General features: G+C 42.2%; 3 long non-coding RNA genes across 4 annotated transcripts in view; 2 read left to right on the plus strand and 1 right to left on the minus strand.

Moving 5' to 3' along the window:
- The window catches only part of LOC308197355, a 71,238-nt gene extending 64,447 nt beyond the window's left edge, over positions 1-6,791 (plus strand). The window contains exons 10-12 of the long non-coding RNA XR_013952856.1: positions 424-546; positions 1,375-1,455; positions 5,750-6,791. This is a non-coding gene — a long non-coding RNA (uncharacterized lncRNA). The remainder of the gene's footprint in view (positions 1-423; positions 547-1,374; positions 1,456-5,749) is intronic.
- LOC308197260 lies at positions 2,310-5,571 on the minus strand. The gene is made up of 3 exons (XR_013952702.1): positions 4,694-5,571; positions 3,608-3,846; positions 2,310-2,708 (listed from the first exon to the last, which is right to left on the minus strand). It is a non-coding gene; the product is annotated as an uncharacterized lncRNA (long non-coding RNA).
- Positions 6,792-10,837: 4,046 nt separating the features above from the next.
- On the plus strand, positions 10,838-12,643 carry LOC308197131. Of its 2 annotated transcripts, none has more exons than XR_013952610.1 (3): positions 10,838-11,340; positions 11,439-11,541; positions 11,906-12,643. It is a non-coding gene; the product is annotated as an uncharacterized lncRNA (long non-coding RNA). The 2 variants fall into 2 exon arrangements; XR_013952611.1 differs by having other exon boundaries at positions 11,912-12,643.
- Positions 12,644-13,784: the final 1,141 nt, after the last annotated feature.

Raw genomic sequence — 13,784 nt, forward strand, 5'->3', positions numbered from 1 at the left:
GATGTGACAATATTTGTTAAGTTGTTTCAAAACTTGGGCAATTTTGAAATAGACTTTATTCATAACGTCAGCCTGCGAGATCCACAGGATATGTGAGCAGTAGGCGGCCCATTAGCTGCAAATTTATTCTTTTTTTTTGTTGTTGTTGTTGTTTTTTTTAATCTACTAACTTTTTAATAGGAAAGCAAAAAAAAAAGCCTGTTCAGGTTTGTATCCCCTTTTTGCGTCTGAGGGATCAATGAATCCCTCAGAATTGGGACAATTTTTCTGATGAATTTATTTCCCTCTATTTGTAAAAGCTAACCTGGAGCCCAGAGGCAGCTAACGAATAGAAAACTTGCTTTCAAAGCTTTCTTAGAAAAAAGTTGTGGTTTTTATTTTTTATTTTTTAATATTTATTTATTTATTTATTTTTGTGGGCAGGTTCACACAGTGGCTGTTCTGGATATAATTTACTTGTCCTGCTCTCTGCATTGGTTTGTTCGGAGGAAAGTTGCAATCATGAAGAACCCACAGTTCCTGCTCTCCAAAAAGAAAATTAATCAGGTAAAATCCTGACTGCTTAAGTAAGTAACAGCTTTTCTTAGTGATATGAACAGTGATGTCTGCTGAATCTTAAAGCTCTGTTTCTTCCATAGAGAGCTCTGTGCCCAGCTGAATTTCTAGAAAATAATAGAAGAACAATATTATCACTAATTCATCTTTATATTAATATCTTTATATTAATTATTTATAATATATAATATATATAATATAATTAATATATATTAATTATTATTATTAATTATACAAGTCTCTTGTATGTGGTAATCAGGCTCAGAACGGTGACTCACTATCAGCTTTTCATAGATAACTACTCTATCACTGCAAAAGTCTAGATATATTTGTCTATATCGCGCCTTAAAAACCATAATGGAGCCATGAGTATCTTTTCAGTAGGTTTGTGACTAAGGACAGCATTTTCTGTTAAGCATATTTAAAAAAAAAAAAAAAAGTCTGTCCTCCCCCCACTCCAAAAAAAAAATAAAAGGATTCACTTCCATAAGGTCATAAAACTCTTGAGGGGCAATTTTTGTCTGTAGCTACAGGTCTGGAAAGCAACGTGATAACTTATTTGAATGGATGATCCCTGGAGTATTTAAGTTGGCATTTATGAACAAAGAGAAATAGAAGGAATAAATTATGCAACTTCTGTGGTAGCATTCATTTGCAGTAAAGTGTGCATTGTTTCTGGCATGAGAAAACTGATATGTTGTAATGCAAAGTATCAGAAACAATAAAGGGAATGAATTATGCTGGGCGCTTGCTGCCAGTTCGTACTGTGGCTGGTGTGGATATAATTTACTTGTCCTGCTCTCTGCATTGATTTGTTAGGAGGAAAGTTATAATCATGAAGAACCCACAGTTCCTGTTCGCTGAAAAGAAAATTAATCAAGTAAAATCTTGACTGCTTAAGTAAGTAACAGCTTTTCTTAATATCTGAAACAATGAAGAATACAGGTTTTGAACTGTTTTACTGTTTTAAATTAATAACTTCACATCTGCTTAAAAAGATAACACTGTCCTGAATAAAGCATGACTTTCTAGCTTTGTATAATGACTCTTTTTCAGATGATATTACAGAGAGCCATAGAATATGAGATGAACCTTAATTAATATTCTTTCAATTACAATATATTTCACTGTCATATTCTTCTAATATTCATGAAATAGCGAGAAGCTGGTTATAAAGCTAATGATGAGGAAACTAAAAGACTGAGAGTCCAACTCCATTTCCTCCTAGAGAAGACAACTCTTTAATTCCCACCTTCCATTCATTATTCAAAGCTTTGCTTTTAAAAGTATAGACAGCGATCCAAATTCCGCCATCACTTGTGTGCAGAAAATACATAAGTATTAAAATTTCATTGAAAGTTCAATTCAAATTTGTTCAGGTTTCTTGAAGGGAAACATAGCCCTGTATGGATAAATATCTGGGGCGGCGTGCAGCTTGCTTTGGCCACTTCTTTTGGAAGTTGCTGTGGTGACTGCATCTTTAGCGACGGTGTTTTTTAACCTCTTCTAGAACCAGAGCTCAGGTTGCTACTATTGCCTTGGACAGCAGTGGGACAGCTGGTGGTACTGGGCTGCGATGTTTGCCGAGGACAATGCCCTTGCTTGCTTGAATTGAGAACTGAAGTCATTAAAGCGATCAAAGTTGTTTTTACCTGGTGTGTGCAAAGGGGATCAGAACCACAAGCTCTCCCTTTTAAGGTGTCTTCCTAATAATCTACCCTCTTTTTTTTTGGGGGGGGGGGGGGGGGGGGGCGGGGGGGGGGCGGCTGGGAGCTTAACCACATAAGCTGCACTGACAGTTCTTTCCCTGCCGATGCTCCTCGGCTCTGTTGGGTAACTCGCTGCCAAACCCTAAAGCAGCCACACGTGGTCCTGAAGTTAGAGATGTGATCACAGGGGTTGAGCTGCAGACGAATAAGGCTTTGTTTCAGACCTTTCCCACGGTGACCCTGCCCAAAGATAAGTTTGATCTTGACTTTTAACTCCCAAGCCCAGGTGCGTTTGGTAGCTCTAGCTGGCTCCTCGTGAGCTGTGTCCAGGAGGCCGACGTCCGAGCGGGGCTTGGCACGGCGCTGCCCGCAGGTAGCTCACAGCACAACGGCCACGGCCCTGCAGGTGCTGCTCACATGCAGGCACTCCTCAGGTTCACGCTTCTGAGATAAAAAGCAGATTTAATAAAGGCTGGCAAGTCAAACAGCAATAGATGCAGCTTTCGTAATTGCAAAGCAGCACTCCTTTGCTGTGGTGCTTGAGATATAAGATGGGACTATGCAGCCATAAAAAAGAATAACTTTTCAAAATCAGCTGCATTGTGAAGAGAAAATAATCATTTTCTACAATAAATAAATCAAAAATCATGCTCACGGCTTCTGGAGTGTAGAAATAATAGCTGACAAAGGAAATAAAATCATGATAGTAACATATAAGTGTGAAAGAAACCCCTTTTCAGTTGACCTGCTCTAGAAGTCATTAACTAGCAATGTGCTGACAGCACAGGAAAAATAACCTCTCGGAGACTTTTATTAGTTTTCCTACTGAGCTTCGAGTAATGTCAGAGCCAGCTTAGGAATTTAATGCGGTGATTATATAGCATGTCCTTAATTATTTCATATTGCATTATTTGGGCAATTTTTGTTGACCAGTTCACAGGATGTAGAACTCACAGTTCATCTCAAAACTTCAGTGTCAGATACTTTCATAATGAAAATTGATCCCACTTGGGGTTTAAGATCAGGCCAATCACCATGCTCCTGAGGTAACAATTTTTTTGATATTAATAATTGACGTGATAGACTAAACTCTTCCCAAATAATTCCAAGTTTTTGGAAATAGCCTGTCCCTAGAGCTAAAACATTAAAAAATTAGATGGGCAGTGCTATGAGATGCAGCAGGGTGTGGCTGGGAGCAAGGGGATGCTGCCCTCTGTTATTTTCCTTAAAGATCATGGTCATGCAAGCTATCAACATAAAATAAAATAAAATAAAATTCTGGACATTATTCTGGAATAATATCATTTTCTTCTCAGGTCAGGCCTGCTTTCTGTGCCACTCACCTCGCAGTGATGGTTCCCAGGCATGAGGGAGTGCAGGGCTGGTCACATTCACCCAGTCTGGGTTCTTGGTGCTGCTGTGCCCCTGCCCCATGGGCTGTACCTGCAGGGACAGAGCGGGATCTCTGCAGAGTCCTTGGGCTTCAAATGTGATTGAAATTACCTGGATTTCCTGATTTGTATTTACTTTTTATTACTTTTTTTTTTTCTGAGTCAGAAAGATGAGCCCAAAAGTAGTTTTCCTGGAAGAATGAGACAAAAAAAATCTCTTTTGTATTTCTAAAGCGAATTCATCTACTGCTGTAACTTGTACTGCAAAAAGTCTATTTCCTCCTCTGTTAGGTTTTATAACTATTCTTAAAGAATATGGTCCAGATGATTTGCCAGACAATATAAAACGGTTAGAGATAAAGAAAAACTAGTTAATTTATTTATATAATACTTAAATAAGTTTCCTAATATATTTTTAAATATAGTTTAAAATATGTATACAGTGGTTATGTTTCTTTTGTCTAAAGATAAAAAAGGATTTTAAAATGTTAAGACCATTCCAGTTGTACCTCTGCCACTGCCTGATAAAAAAAAAAAAAGTGTATGTGGGGGGGTTGACACGTCTCATGTCCAGGTTCGTTAACGTAGAGGTGATCTTTGAGCTTTCTTTGATGCCATGCTAACTAACTGCGTAGCAAACTGATGGAGCTGTTACTCCTGCCTTGCTACTTCGGTTACCTCCAAAGCTGGGCGTGCAGTGAGTAAAGCACTTAGGCAAAGGCAGACGTTTTTGCTAGAGAAAGGTCTTTAATTTATTTCCACATGTGGATGTTACCACTGAATACACTGCACATCCCAAGGACGTCAGTTATGGCATAATGCCCTGCCTCCAGTAAATTGTGAATTAAAGCCCTGCAATCCACTAGCTCTCCGTGACACGCACCCCGGTATTTTGTAATTGCAATACAAATTGCTTTCCAAGGAGATCGCGTTTAAGCTCTCGATTTCTTCAGTGACACCCCTGAAGAGGTGAAGTACTTTACACTTATCATTAAAACCCAGCGATCTATACAAATCGCTTCCCGACGTGGCACTCACCCTTTTACTCTGAGACAGATAACCAGAGCATCCCGGAGAAGTTTCAGCTTACATCTGGGTGACAGATAAGAAATTTCGTTGGACAGGTTTCCACTGTGATAGACAGAAGTAATATCTCTGTCAGCAGGAGTATTCAACCATGTAAGTCTCTGTAAAGTTAACACTTTTGGAGTCAACAGCTTTTATGCAAGAGGAGATGTGAGGCAATGCCCCTCTGCTCGTGCCCCACTATCGAGTTAATGTGTCAGGAGCTGCAGAAAGCTGCTGTGAGCAGAGTAGCTGACTCAAAAACTGACCCAGAAAAGTGGGTGTGACCTGGAGTGGTTTAGCTGGGGTTTTGGGGAGGGAGGAAGAAACTGATTAACTCAAAGTCAGAGTTTTCATAGGAGAAGTTCTGTTCTGGTGCAAGTGTCCACTTGTATTTGAGAAAGGAGGGGAGCGGAGCAGCTGCAGCCGCTCCCTGGAGAAGCTGCTCTGCAGATCTCTTGTTTTGGGAAGTTACGGTTGAAAATTGTTCTGATCAACCATAACTTTTTTTTTTTTAGTTATTTTTTTCCCATCTCTTGTTTGCGATCTGGCAGTGGAAAAGGGTGAAATAAAGACAACAAGCATCATGGGAAAATGTATTCTACATCTACTGCTTTGGGGTGCCCCTCACCTTTTGTACCCATGGTTGTGCTCCAAGCCCTGGGCAGCCAGGGCTTCTGTAGTTGTTAAAGGCTTCTGTAGTTGTTAAAGAAGGTCGTTATCACAGTTATTTTCCTTTTTAGAAAGTGTAATTTTTTGAACTTTCAGCACTTAATCCTTTTTGTTGTCAGAAGTGTGGTTGTTCCCATCTAATGAGTTAGAGCAAAATGGCAGAACCTGTCTCCACTAATAATAGTGATATTTGTTCTGTCCCTGTCCACGTGTAAAAAGACTGCACAATTAGATGGGAAATAGGCAGAAAGCAGCATTGGCTTCTCAGCTGATGGAGTTATAAAATAACACGTTCTTCCCTTAAGAAAATGCAAGCTAATCTGCCATGGGTAAAATATCTTGTTTTTCTGATGGCAGGCATGAAAGCCAAATGGAGACTTGCACACGGATACAGCCAAGAAATAAGTCTGTGGACAAGGCACCAATGCTGGTCACAAATGTCACCGTGCAAAAACAACATTGCGCTGAAGTTTGCAGGGCAATGAAGTGGGAGCTTGTTACTTCAATGATTCTCCATATCACCCTTATATTGGGGAACAAATTCAGGTCAGCATTATCTCATTTACTGCTGAAATACCTTGCTGCATTGTAGAGCACCTAACGTCTCTTTGCTAAGGATCTAACATCTGCCTGGGAAATGTTATTAGAAGGTATGTGGTTTTTTTTTTCCCCTCACTAAGAGTTAATTCCTGCCAAATGCTATGTTCAGAAATGCTTCCTGCACCCAGCAGCAGGGATCACCGAAAGGCTGAAATGAGGGAAGGATGACACCGGGTAGGACACGCCATCAGCCCCGTACCCGTGCACAGCCACCCCCACCCAGAGACTTGGAGGCAAAACCCGAGCTAAAGCAAAATTACAACTAGTCGGAGAATGAGGAAAGGCAGGCGGAGTGCTCGTTCCTTTATCGCTTATGCCGGCTTTGTCACCTTCTCAGTGGTAGCCTGCAGTCTGAGCGAGAGGGAGGGTGTGTAACTCGTATGAAGAAGAGCTTTGCGGGGGATGCTGCACTGGAGGAGGGGTTACTCTTGCAGCACACACTTTGAAGTGGGAGGCAAGCCGGGGCTGGCATTTGGACACCAGGTGCCCGGTGCTGTGGTTTCTCTGCTGGACACGTCGGTTGCTGCCTCCAGCCTCAGAGAGTAAGATACAAACCCTGGCTTCTGCCGCGTGTGTTAGGAACGCATGCTGCATGCAGCAAAGATGGTGGAACAATACACACGGTGTCGTTTGCTCGTTAAGACATCCAGAAGTAGACGGGCACAGGTTTTTGGATCCTGTTCTCTGAGGGCTCAGAGCCAGGGTGGGCAGTGCTCAGTCCAGCGGCTGCCCTGCAAAGCGATCCTAGGAACAAGCCAAATCACACAAACAAACGAGTTCCAGTCTCTCTCTTTCCCTTGCTGTGCCTTGCGAAGTACTTTTCATCTCTCTCTAAACCCGCCTTCTAACGTTGTTCTTCTGGGGGAAGGAGGAACAGAGAGAAAACGTCTCTGGCTGACAGCAGACGGCTGGCACGAAGAGCATGGGACATCCAACACTCCTCTCTCTGGATTCCCTAACAAGAGAGAAGAAAGCAATGCATCCTCTGAAATGACAGTCCTAAGTACTATTTCACTACAGAGATAAAATAATGGTTCTTGATTCATATTATCTAAGGCAGATGAATTCTGCGGAGCAGCGCTTTGGCTTTGCCTGCTCCCCCTTGCTCGTCTCCTACACTCCCTGGTGTTTTACTGGGCTTGTGGCAGGCAGGGAGCTTGAGATGCTATGGTTTGAGGCACGAACAAATAAAATATCATTTCTCTACGTAGATAAAATTATTGCAGTGAGTTATTCATATTCTATGCTAAAATATCTTTATGAATTCAGATCTAAAACTATACAATATGTCTCTCAAAAGATGTTTTAGAATATTTATGAAAACAATTCATAAAATTAAATTCCATTAGTTCTAGATTAGCACTTGACATTTGTCAGAATAATAACTTTTCTTAGCTGGAGGGGATACCCTGACTTTCAATAATGCTTAATGGATTCTCTTCCTGATATCTATTTGGCAGTGTTAGTCTTATTCTTACTTATAGAAATGGCACTGATCTGACAGGATTGCATTTTTATCTGGGATGCAGTCTTTAATCTGTCCTTTTCTGCTAGCTATATGCACGCGTACCGTTGGCACATCCAGTGAAAACACATTTTTTATTTCTTGTGTGCTTAACAATCAGCTTAAACATGACAATCCACACTCATTAATGAGTTAAATCATATATTTTTATGTCAATGCTGACAAAGTTGTTTACACGGTTACCTGCATGTTTGGAGGGAAGATTGTCTTGGTTTGATTAATACATCACAAATGTTTATGAACCGTGTCCGCCTGGTTGTCATATTCTATACCAGAGACAAGTTTTATGGAGGTTTCGTAACATACATATCTTACTTTCCTGGGCAAACAAAATTCAGGAAGCAATAACAAAGACATCAAACAGGTATGTTTGCTCGCCTGATTTGAGTGTTGTAATAGAGCAAGATTCACGCTTTGTAGATAGAAAAAAACTTCGATGTCTGTGAATGTGAGATCAGTACAATATATTGTTTCAGATTACACCAGAACAAAGTTGTCTTAGATATCTGGAAATAAGGGTTTGAGAAATGTCTGTGTACCGAAGCCTGCAAGTGGATTGCAGTGTCTGCGTGCTACTTAGTGATTAGTAAGCAACAGCTAGTAAGAATGTCCTTATTAGACACTTAAATCCTGTAATTTTAATTACTGTAAGGTTTCTCCCTTTACTGTAATCCCCTCCCTTACCCTCAGTTTCCTACCTAGTCACATAAACTAAATCTACAGCCAGAAAGCACGGTCATTATACACTTCCTAAGCATATATTGATCAGCTATCATCAATAGAAAATGGAATTATTTTATTTCCTAGCTTGCAAAATGTGTAACATACATATTGTAACTGGGATAAGCAAACCAACACCGATGCTGGTAGTCACCTGAACAAGAAATCTCCAAAACTTCGAAAGGAACACTTCAGCCTCTGCCGGCTTGGTCACTGAAGAAATACGTGTTTTCAGCTGCAGGCTCATGACACGCAGGATCTATGTCAGTGATTGTGCTGACTTTGGTCCCCAAGTAAGCAATATGCACCAGGGTTCCTACAAAAGCACTGAAGACCATAAAAATGGAGCAGCAGTAAGAGCAAGAGCTCTCACTCAAGGTGGTGAGAAGCTTCTCACTGACTCCAGTGACAATGAGATGGATCTTGACTCTCGCCAGGATGGAGAACCAAAGCCAGTAATGATTTTGGGTACCTAAAGGGACTGAGTATTTGGACACTGATACTCACAGTCACAAATTAGGGGCTGTCCCTGTTCCATAAACACGTCACTCTTTTTGAAATTCTGGTTTGCTGTGATGTGCTTCTGTGTACACACTCAAGTATGAGGACTTTGATCTCTGGCTTAAAACCACCTCTGACGTCCAGAACGGAGACGTTTTTCAGGCCACACGCAGGAGCCTGCAGTGCAGCCCAGACCTCCTCTCCAGCAGGACGGTGCCTTTACCAGCCCTACACAAATCACCTCTGCGGTTTCCGTGATCTCTGGACCAACAATGCTTGAGTTGTTTTGCTGTGCCACGGTGAGGCTTCAAGCAAAGGGGCTGGAAGTGTTCAACTGTGCCAGCAGCCTGGTGGACAGAGGACATCCCCAGGGAGAAGGGGGTCTGCTTGACACCTGGCTTGGTTTCCCTCCGGGTGACAGGCAGCTGGGGCAGGTTTGAAGTGTCTGATCTACAGAACATACAAGTTAGGTTTAACTCAGCACCTAACCATAGTAGTTATGTATGAAATGTTGAATTTGTAGTACGTAAAGGAATAGTAAGCTTATCTGGCACGAAGTGCCTTCAAAGCAAGGCAGTTCACTCTGAACAGTGTCTGTTGAATCTTTCCCATAGCTCCTGCAAACCATTTGAACTTGCACTCCAAATATCTTCTATGGCCTTCATATTTTCATACAGGTGCAGTTAGGAGGAGAAAACAAAAAACATCACGAGAAGAATTCGTGTAAGCCCTGGCGACCCCGCGTGAGCTCTCCGGGTGTAACTGGGTGTCAGAGATCCCTGCTGCCAGAGCTCCTGGCAGTCACTGCTGGAAACTGGCCATCACGCGTTCCTGGTAGAAACATGTATTTGTTACAGAGAACATAAATGTCTTCCTTTTTTTTTTTTTTTTTTTTAAATCAAAAAGAAATAGTGTCTTATCTCCTACTTCTGTAGCCTCCTAGGGGTCAATGCTTAGCTCAAAAGCTCTTTTGTGGAGTTTTTCCTGTGATTCTGGCAGCATTCTTCTCTTTTCTTTTCCTGTCTCCAACTTCAAAACCAGCAGCTTGAACATGTGCTTTCTACAAGTTTTATTGTTGTTGTTATGGTTGTTCTTTTTTTTTCTCATAAATTTATTTATCTTTAGACTCAAAAATATGATCAGTACAACCATCTTGCTCCATAAAGGAACACAATTAATTAATCTAACTAGTTTAAAGGTAAGACAGTGGTAATTTCATAAGTATGAAGTTCTTTAATAAGTTAGGAAAAAAAATATAAAAGTACAAAAAGGATAAATTGTAGTAGATAAATTAAAATGAAAAACTTCAGCTTTTGTACAAAATAATCATTGTGTGGATCACAAGTTTTTTTTTTTTCTTTTTAATATAGTACATACCAGTAAAAATCTACTGCCAGCTATAAAAAAAATTTAAAGGCTTTTAAAACTTATAGCTGTGATAAATGCTCTTAAGTGTAGAAAAATACAGGAATCATTTATAGTGCTTATTACCATTTCTGGAATAATTCTTTAAAGTCTCTGACAGCTATTTCCTCTTCTTTGGAATACTCTTATAGGAGACTGTAATTCCCTTGAGCCTTTCATGAGAAAATGAGCCAGGGGTCTTACAAAGCAGGGAGGCAGCCGGGGAATTTAGCTGTTTTAGAAGTTACGTGAGGTGGGGCTGTAGGCTCCACCTGCACGCTCACCCTGCTGCTTCGGGAGGGCGCTCCGCTGCCCTGGTCTGCAAAGCATGAGGAGGGCCCGTAGTGGACATACAGGGGAAGAAACAGGTAGGATGGTCTATAGCGTATCCCCTAATTTCTTGTTGGGCTGCGGGACGCTGATGGAGTGGTTCTCCCAGGCCTAATTCTGGGTGCCTTGTGCCAATCACTGTGCATTGGGGTGGCAGCTCTGGCTTCAAGTGCGAGCGCTGCGTAATGAGGTGATCTGGTGAGAAACCACCCAGGAGCTCCCATCACGCGCGCTGCTTACTGCCCTCATCACCGTAGCAGTTATCATCATCACCATCACGTGAGTTTTATTCCACATCCCAACACCCACAGGTAGCGCTTCTCGAGGTGGGAGTGCTGTGACACCACCCGGGCACTAACAGCCCGGAGAGGTGCAGCAGAATGGGAGCGGGGTCAGAGTTAATTAATTAATTAATGAAGGGCAATTTGAGCTGAATATTGCCCTCTCTGTGCCTGAGACATCCCCTTGTCATTGCAAGGGGCTGAGGAGGATCAAAGAGGGCACCATCTGGAGGACAGCACCCTTTCTGGCTTTAGCACAGAGCTTGTGAAGAATTTTCTAGATGTGTTTATTGTTTGGTTACTCACTCCTGAGAGTTTTAATGCTTCTACACATATTCCCTGCACTGCATAGGCACATTATCTGGTTCCAGTACTACACAAAATTAGCCATATCTCAGGAAAAACATCTAGGGGTCATCGCAGCTAGATTGATAAATATTGCATGACTACTGAACGTTCAGTAGCTGTAATTGAAGCTAATAGGACGTTTGCAATTAGTGATGGGGAATCATAAAAAGTAAAGCTGCTCACATTATTTACTGCAGACATTTAGACGTTGACCGTCCTGAGACCCTCATGTTTAATAGGTGTATATGAACTAACTGTTTTGGTTTTGGATGTTGTCTGCAGAATATATAGATGTATTTTTTTTAATATATTTTTTTTCTCTTTTTTTTTTTTAAAGGATTTTTTCCACCCTGTTTCAGGGCTGTATATGAACATCTAGTGGTGTGGGAAGTCACTCTTCACGCTGTAACTGGGCCCTGCTGCACCATATCTGTTTCTTGGTAAGAAGATCAAACCCTTGTTAATTATTTCTACATGATGTGTGTCTTTTTTATTTCTATTTTTTTTTAATTCATCTAGTAAATGTATTGTATTTTGGTTACCAAAGAGAGTTCTTTGCACTGAAGCTGTTAAATGTTTGTGAAACACACGGGACTGCCAGGGCAGCGCTTGCAGGAGCAGCCCTACACCTGAGAGGCTGGGGCTGCTGCCATACTACACTGAAAGACTGGCTGATTTGGCAGGGGATAAATTAGGTACAAGAAACAGACAATGGAGACAGAATTAATTGCTATGAAATAGCCATTTGTTGCCTGAACTTGTCCAAACGCATTTCCCCTAACTTTACAATTAATTTCTGATGAGTTAAAGATTTACAAGCCCCTCTCCTGGCCAGCCGTATGCGGACATTTACTTTCGTCATGTTCCTGTATGCCGTGGGCTTTGCTTCGTGGAAGTTAAATGCCAAACAACCCTGCTGACATTGCTCGGAGTGCCTCGGAGTGCTACCAAGTACTGCTGCTGTGCTTTCATCGAGCGTTTCGTCTTTGCTTATGCAAAGTCTTGATGAGGTACCTCAGCTTTTTTATCTTCAAAGTATTCAGAGATGGATTTTTATACAAATGGATTGGGTGAAAACAGAGAAATGCTGTCAGAAATAGGAGAGGAAAAGTCTGAGACCCATTTTGGTTTACGTTCTGGAGAATTACCAGACTGTACAGAGCGGGCTGCAGGCATTGCTGCTCTTGTTAAGCTTTATTAAAGAGAGATTAAGATAGCTGTGCTCTGTTTAGTTTAGTTTAACCCAAATGAAATCACAGGGCGGGCTCTCAGTGGCTGGGGAGGAGGTGAGCCCTGGGAGGCCGGCTGAGCCCGAGAGGAGGATTGGGATGTGCAAGTGCCAAAGCAGGGGATGAAGGCTCTCACCGCACACCCATACTCATCTGTGAGAAGCCTGCCTGGGGCATCTATTGCTCTTCTGTTCACCACTCTGCTGTTGGAAATTTCCATCCTGAGCGCCCACACTGACTCTCACTTCTTGTTTATTCCTGTGGGCAGGGACCTGCTGTTGTGCTGCAGAGCGCCTGAGTGCTGTAGGCACGGGTGGGTCACAGCTGGCCTGATGGCTGCCCCAGGAAGGATTTAGTGTGGGGGGGTTTTATTGGGATGGTTTCAATCTTTGGAGCAAGAGATCTCCACTCAGTGCTGAAACAACTCAGTGCATTGCTGCACAGAAGGAAATGGGAGTTGGCAGCAGTGCCAACCTGCCCACAAATCGGCTCAAGGGGATATTTAGGAGCTCTTGTGTGCAGAGAAAACCCCTGGGTGGCACACGTACACTGTGTCCTGGGAGTGTGCAGCAGCGGGGATGTGACTGGGGGCTTTGCCCAGTTTTTCCCATGTCCCCTGAACTCCTTCACCAGCACCCCGTGAAGCTTGGTCTTACCCAGTAGCTCCGGCTTTGTGCTATTTGCAGTTCTAGCAATAATCCTGGGGCTAATCCAGGGACTCTCTCTCTGAAAGAGCAATTCTGGGGGGAGACGTCTAGTGTGGTGCAACCTGAGCGCCTGCAGCCCCAAGAGCTTCAACAGCCTCTGGCGATCCTCGTGCAGGTGCCGCTCCCCCCGTGCGGGGCTGCTCTGTCAGAGCCACCTGCACCATGAGAACCACGTCCGTCTGTAAAACAGACCCCAAGTCACAAGCTAGGCCCGCACAGAAAAGGAGGAACAATAGCCATTATTACCATTCCGAATTTTAATATTCTCTAATAAGCATCACAATTCTGGCAATATGAATTGGGCTCTATGTTGATATTTAATATATCCATCTGCCACAGTGGTCCAGAAGGAGAAATAATTATGTATGCGGGCAAGAGATCTTGTTATGTATTGGAAAGATGCCATAGCAAACAAAAGGATGGCTTCTTAATCTTGCAGTCTTGGCTTCTGTAACCTGAGAGGCGCTTGTGCTTGGTAAGCAGCACAAGTTTTCCACTGTTCTTTTCTCATACCCAGTGCACAAGTCCCAGATTCGCTGGGCAGAAAGTCAGCATTTGGTGCTGAAGTTTAGTGTGGGATCAGATGATTTAAAAGAATGGAAAAAAAAGGAAGGAAATATAATTCGCACTGGTATACCACCAGCAGGCTTGACAAAAACCAAACAATCTACTTTTTATTGACTTTTTTATTCAAAACAATAATGGTGTTTTTGTATTAGGTTGAGTTTAAGCATGACACAACATTTA

This window comes from Anser brachyrhynchus, assembly GCF_964034855.1.
Source record: "Anser brachyrhynchus genome assembly, chromosome: 6".
Classification (NCBI taxonomy): domain Eukaryota; kingdom Metazoa; phylum Chordata; class Aves; order Anseriformes; family Anatidae; genus Anser; species Anser brachyrhynchus.